This window comes from Curcuma longa, chromosome 18, assembly GCF_044706935.1.
Source record: "Curcuma longa cultivar G26 ecotype Majalengka, Jawa Barat chromosome 18, ITB_CL_G26_1.1, whole genome shotgun sequence".
Lineage (NCBI taxonomy): Eukaryota > Viridiplantae > Streptophyta > Magnoliopsida > Zingiberales > Zingiberaceae > Curcuma > Curcuma longa.
The window spans coordinates 1,582,741-1,590,036 of NC_133878.1; positions in this window are offsets into that span (position 1 = coordinate 1,582,741).

A 7,296-nucleotide genomic window follows, 5' to 3' on the forward strand; every position below is an offset into this window, starting at 1 on the left:
TTTAGAATTAATTACTGTTTACAATTAATTCCATATGCATGCCATGTTTACAATTAATTACTGTTTACAATTAATTACATTATCTATGATTAACTTTTCACGTTAAAGGGTTCACGTTAAAGGAGATCTAATTAGGCAAGTTAACTCATGGTAGTGCCTTTACATTTTCATCACCATGTACGCCACAATAAATAGTGAAACAAAGTAAGAGTATCATGAGTCAATTACCAAGGAGTTTTGGCTAGCCCGGGTGACCTTCAACTTGACTCGCCTAGTTGTCAAACTAACCCAGGTAAAACTAAACTTAAATCTTTTGTATTTAATCTGACTTTACTTGTCAAACAACAAAACAGACTCAAGTCTGACCGGGTCAGACTGCATCAACAATCTTCTCCTTTTTGTTGTTTGACAACCCGATTTAAGTTTAGTCGGGTAGATCTTTTTCTAAACTTAACCTACTCTCCTCTTTGTCAAACACCAAAAAGACCTTGTGGGGATCAGAATTTGTATTACAAAATGCTCCCCTTTTTATCTTAATAATAGAGGATGAAAGAAAGATTCGGAAGTAACAGTACTTCCCCTCAATTCATGGTCATTCTCTTATCCCCTTAAAGGTTCAAGTTTAGCCCGGGTAGAATGTTTAACCAACTCTCCCCATTACAAATTCAAGTTTTGCCCGGGTAGAACGTTTAACCAACTCTCCCCCTTATCTAAAGTTAAACTATTCTTCCCCTTTGTCGGACTCAAACTCTCTCTCTTGATTGCTCCCCCTAGATCTCTCCCCCAAGATTTTCGGGTCAGACAAATCGTATTAATGGTCAGCTGAGAAGAGCAACAAATGATTTGACTGGGAGGAGTGTGAAGAATTCAACCATACTCCCCCTTAAGCTGTGGTTCTCTCCCTTTTAACTCTCCCCCATAAATGTTTGATTCACTATATCTATTCCTTCCCCTAACTGGGATAAGAATTGGGGTCGAGGCGGTGGTGTAGACTGAGACAGAAAACTTCTTGTCAGACTGATCCATTTTTGTTATCAAATTAGGTTATACAGATTAAGTCGGGCAGGAATTCTCAAATAGCACATTAAGTAGGTCAGTATAGTTTCTAGGTACCATAAGCTACAACCAATAAGCCGAGCAGAAGTTGCCGAGAAGAAAAACAACTCGGCTGAAAGGAAATGTGGCTAAGTGTCTTGGCAGGGAAGGGAGGTAAGTCAGCTGAGAGACTCTTGAAAACATCAAGCAAGCCGAGACAAATGATGAGTCGGCCGAGAAAGAGTGTAAGTTGGCTGGGGGAAAATACTGACTCGGTTCTTAATATGCAATAGTCTTCCCGAGTCATTATCTTGGAACATCCACACTCAACCATCTAAGTTGATGTGTGCTCCCCCTTGACCAATGCCGACTAGATATGAAAGATCGATGCCTTAGGTACCCACACTTTGGGTCCTACTGCATCAACAATGTAAAACTTTGGTACCCATGCCTTAGTCATACCCTTTCTAACTATCTAGGTCCTAGCAGTGTGTGATTTATCACTAGTTTGTGCTAAGAGTGATTGAAAACTAGCTCCCTTGAGTTGAGATTGATATCCCAACCCAGCCTTGTTGTATACTCCCCTTTGGAAGTTCAGGATCATGTCCAAGGTCTTGGAGCTTGTTGAAAATTTCTCAAACAACTGCTTGAGGTTATCTACTTGGTCCTTTAATGATTTGTTTTCATCTTTAAAGATCTCTAGATGATGGTCATCGACCTCATCTTCCCTAACTGTCCTTAATTGGTTTATTTCATTTTCAATGCTTTAACTTCATTTTTTGATTTCTTTAGCATGGAGGAAAGATATGCAATTGCTTTATAAAATTTTTCTAATTTAATCGATGTTACCTCTTCATCATCCGAAGATGATGAAGTCTAGCTTGATTCCTCGCTAGAGCTCTCGGAGTCTGAATGCACTTGTGCCACGAGAGCGAAGTCGTGCGTGCTTTCCTCCGATGAGCTTGATGAGGACTCATCCCTTGCGGCTTTCAAAGCCTTCTTCTTCTTCTTCTCCTTCCTCTTCCTTCCTCCTTTGCTCTTCTCTCCTGCACACAGAGCTATACCTTTCTCTTTTTTATTTTTATTAGCAAGCTCGTGCAGTTCCATTTTACAGAAAAATTCATCTAATTTAACTGTAGATAAATCCTTGGACACCTTATACGCATCCACAATGGATGACCATAAGGCGTTCCTCGGAAAGTCTTTAAGCGCATACCTTACGAGATCACGGTTCTCAATGTGCTCATCAACGGAGTGGAGGCCGTTGATGATTTTCTTGAATCTTCCGTGAAGCTTGTTGGATCTCTTGGACACCGGCTAGAGAGGGGGGGTGTGAATAGCCGCTCACACTTATCGCTTTTCTTCCTTCGTCTTCGTTGGCGCAGCGGAATGAACAATCAGAGAACACGAAGATTGGAATCATCACGCTAACACAATGATTTACGAGGTTCGGAGATGATGCTCCTACTCCTCGGCGTGTCCGTAAGGTGGACGATCCCTCGATCTTTCGGCAGATCAGACCCCGATGAACACCAACTATAATAAATCTCCTTCTCGGTGGAGGAACTTCTCCACAACGATATCTCAACAGATACAAGGATAAGCACAAGATAGGAGAATACAATGAATCAAGGAGTGGACAACAGAGACAACAAGAATAGCTTGCAACTCAAGCCTGTTCCTCCAAACACAAGACGTTGCTCTCGACAGAGACAACAAGAACAGCTTGCAACTCAAGCCTATTCCTCCAAACACAGGACGTTGCTCTTGCTTCCTCTTCTTTGATTCACGATGAAGCTCTCGTAGGATTCGCAATGTCGCTTGTGAGCTCTCTTGGATGAATAATGTCAACTCCGTGGAAGCCCCCCTTTTCAGCACTGCTTCTCAGCTTCTCTTAAACCTCTGCTTGGTTCTTGTGCCCAATGGATCTCTGCCAAAAGCTGTCGTCCGTTAACACAGAACTCCCCCTGCAGAAGAGACAGCTCAAAAGCCCGCCTTGGAACTCTCACCATCCATTTGAATTTCTTTCCTTAACCTGTCCTGTATATCTACACACTCAACAAATGCATTAAAAACATTCAAGAACAAGGACATAGTATAAGGATTGATTAAAACATTAGTTTTCAGGTCCTGAGCCGAGCTACCAAAGCTCTCTCAGACCATTCAGGAGACCGAGCCACCAAGGCACTCCTCCTGAGGAATCAAGAGACCGTGCCACCAAGGCCCTCCTCTTGAGGAATCCGATTCAGAACCACCAAGGCTATCGAGGAATCACGTTCTGAGCCACCAAGGCTCCCTGAGGAATCTGGTTCTGAGCCACCAAGGCTCCTAGAGAAATCTGGTTCAGAGCCACTAAGGCTCCCGAAAAAATTAGATTCTGAGCCACCAAGGCTTCCTGAGATCGAGCTACCAAAGCTCACGGTCCCGAGCCAAGCTACCAAAGTTCTCCCGGATCAATCAGGTTTTGAGCCACCAAGGCTCCCTGAACACTCAGCTGAGCCACCAAGGCTCCCTGAGGAATCTGGTTCTGAGCCACCAAGGCTCCCAAAGAAATTCGGCCATTCAGAGCCACCGAGACTTCCGGACTATCCCGGCCATTAGCACCAAGCTCCCGGCCAACCCGGTCCTAAGCCACAAAGGCTCTTCCTGACCCAATCCAAAGACGAGCTACCAAAGCTCTCTCCATTCGCCCACGAGCACCAAGCTCCCGGCTAAGATTCCTACACCTCAAACCAAACCAAGCTTACAATCCAAACCAACCAACGAGTGGTCGATTGGTCGACCACGTGGTCGACCAAGATGGCCTTGGTCGACCACGTGGTCGACCAAGTGAGCCATGGTCGACCATGTGGTCGACCATGATGTTCTTTCACAGTTTATGTTAGCTACTCGCTCCCGGGTAAGCTTCTCTCTCAAAACCTCCGCTCCCGGGTAAGCTTAAGATCATGGGTTTAAAAGGATGGAAGATATCTCCATTGGCATGAGACCTTTTGGGGAGAGCCCAAGAACAAAGCCATGAGGGCTTAGGCCCAAAGTGGACAATATCATGTCATTGTGGAGATGTGGACATTCTTTAGACCCTACAATTGGTATCAGAGCGAGGTCGCTCTTCACCGGACTAACCGCCGGATGAGCCATGATCCGGATCTAACCATGTGGGTTGAACCTTAAAACAAAGGAAGTGGGGGCTCCCGTGTTTGAATCAAGAGGATCAGACACCGGGCAGGAAGTCCTAGTAGGTCGGGTAGACCGAGGGGCAGGAAGTCCTGGTTGCGGCTGGGCAAGAAGTCCTAGTAGGTCGGGTGGACCGAGGGGCAGGAAGTCCTGGTTGTGGCTGGGCAGGAAGTCCTAGTAGGTCAGGGTGGACCGAGGGGTAGGAAGTCCTGGTGGGTCAATGATTCGGACATCAAACGGAGACTTTCCGTTTGAGGGGGGGCCTGTGGTCCTTTGTTTGAAGGGGGGATTGTTGGGTTTCATAGGTGCAAACATAGTCCCACATCTAAAACACATGGAAAAGATCATGGGTTTAAAAGGATGGAAGATATCTCCATTGGCATGAGGCCTTTTGGGGAGAGCCCAAGAACAAAGCCATGAGGGCTTAGGCCCAAAGTGGACAATATCATGTCATTGTGGAGATGTGGACATTCTTTAGACCCTACAGTTTCCATTTACTGTTTACAATTAATTCCATATGCATGCCATGTTTACAATTAATTACTGATTACAATTAATTCCATATGCATGTCATGTTTACAATTAATTACTATTTACAATTAATTACATTATCTATGATTAACTTTTCACGTTAAAGGGGTTCACGTTAAAAGAGATCTAATTAAGCAAGTTAACTCATGGTAGTGCCTTTACATTTTCATCACCATGTACGCCACAATAAATGGTGAAACAAATTAAGAGTATCATGAGTCAATTACCAAGGAGTTTTGGGTAGCCCAGATGACCTTCAACTTGACTCGCCTAGCTAAACTAACCTGGGTAAAATTAAACTTAAATCTTTTGTATTTAATCTGACTTTACTTGTCAAACAACAAAACAGACTCAAGTCTAATCAGGTCAGACTGCATCAACAATTATGTTTACTTACTGTTTAATTTAGAACTATTAGTTAATGACACATATTAGTTAACACATGCCCAACCTAGTACCAGAGTGGGGAGAGATGATAGTATATTAGAGAAGTTTGGTCTAAGTAGTCAAGTGGGGTAAGGAGTACATTACTTAGTCTGCTTAGCTAAGTGGAACTAACTGAAACTACGTCGTCGTATCTTAGACTAGTTAAACTAGGGTTTCTCAAGAACTTGATTATGGTTATAATTTCTGAAAAAGACTTTTTGTAAGGAAGTGGTTGTTTTGATTAAGCAATGGCACCTCGGTATACCTGCAACTTCATCCTTCGTTTCCTGTTTATTTTTTTGTATGAGTATGTTTCTCTCTTTTACTAACTCGGCTGCTTATGTATTTGGGTTCTCCGTGCCCGGGTGTGTGTGGCCGACTTTACCTTGTAACCAAATGTAGTAAGAAATCCAAGGTCGGGCAGGGGGAAGGATCTTCCCGGGCTCAGCCTCAGCCTACTTCCCCTTCTAGGCATCAACCACCCTTTAGCTCTAGGTTTCCCATTGCCTTTCTTGAGTGGTCTTTCAGCAACCACTCTTTTGAGACCATCACCCCGCGGTATGTTGACCGCGCATTCATGCATGACCACTGTCCTAACACTTTCGACATTATAGAGTACTACAGGCTGCATGCTCTAGTTTACTGTGATAGGGGTGTTAACATTGACCTAGTAGCTGAATTCTATAATAACTTGCATACCACTGATGGAGTAAACTTTAGGACCCGAGTAGCCAGGAGATCACTTGAGTTCACATATCCCATTCTTAGTGATTTTCTGGGTTGCCGACCATCAGCGGTGGATTTTACATGTTTTCCCCATTTACCTACTGAGCTTCCACCTCCTTTTAAGCATATCTCTATTGACCTCATGTATCAGTATTTCTTTCACCGTCCTCGCCTTGATAGGATTCAGGGGTCTGCATCTTCCTTGCTGCCCTGGCTATGTCTGCTGCTGACTATGTCCTCTATAAGGTCATAGTCCACTGTATCCTACCGATCACTACCCGGGGACTAGCCGTGATTCGACCTCCCCATCTATTCATGTTGTATGCTCTGCACCAGCGCTTGGATATTGATATTGCAGAGCAGATCTACTCCTCCATTGCCCATCATAGCCAACCTGTGAATAGGAAGGTCTACATGCCCTTTGGGAATGTTATTACTAGGTGGCTAGAAGTCGGTCGGGATATATATCACCCAGGGGAAGATAGAACGCCTAACCAAGAAGTTTTCCCGACTTGGACTTTCGTCGTTTGCAAAGTCCAAGATAGTAGTTCGACATGGGGGAGTTCAGTGGGCAGACGACAAGGCTGTCGGTCAGCTACCTCGACAGGTTGCTGCTCCAGCAGAGCTGCTTAAGGATCCTGAGGAGCCAGCTGATGCGGAGGATGAGGACGTTGTCGACTCCGACTATGATGAGCCAGATCTTCGGGCACAGATCCAGTCTCTAGGAGCGCGGCTGGATTCAGGACTTCATCTAATCGACGATCGCTTTACCGCACTCGAGAGTCAGTTCGCTTCTTTCGGCCAGCGTCAGACCGAGCTCTATGATATGATGCATTCCTGGATAACTGGACAAGACGCCTCTCCTCCTAGTGATGATCCACCACCTCCCGACTATATGTCATAGAGCAGCTAGGAGTGTGTGATGTCTGCTTTCATTCTATGATTGCTATGTTATGAATATTTGATTATATAGTCATTTTCCTGCTTTGCCCATTCTGTGATGCTATTTTGTTTGGTTTAGTCATTTTTATTATTACTCCTGCACGGGGTAGAATGTACACGGAAAAAATTGACAACAAGGTAGAATTAGACCATATTTATAGAGGGAATGTAAACTCTTCTATTAGTGTTGTCTGTCATCTTCCAGATCCACATCCATATGTTGATTTGTCTAACCCAAGTCGACCTGCAGGGTGGGTCATCTGACCCGGAAAGTTAAGGGGGAGAGACTAAGGGGAAGAATAGGGGAAGGAGTGAATCCAAGATTCAGGGGGAGGATTTTAATTCTCCTACTGAAGTATTTTATGAAACCAAATTCTTCTCCCCACCAACGAGTCTTTTTGGTGTTTGACAAAGGGGGAAGAGTTGTGTTAAGTTTAGAAAAGTTGGTTAAGAAAATGTTGC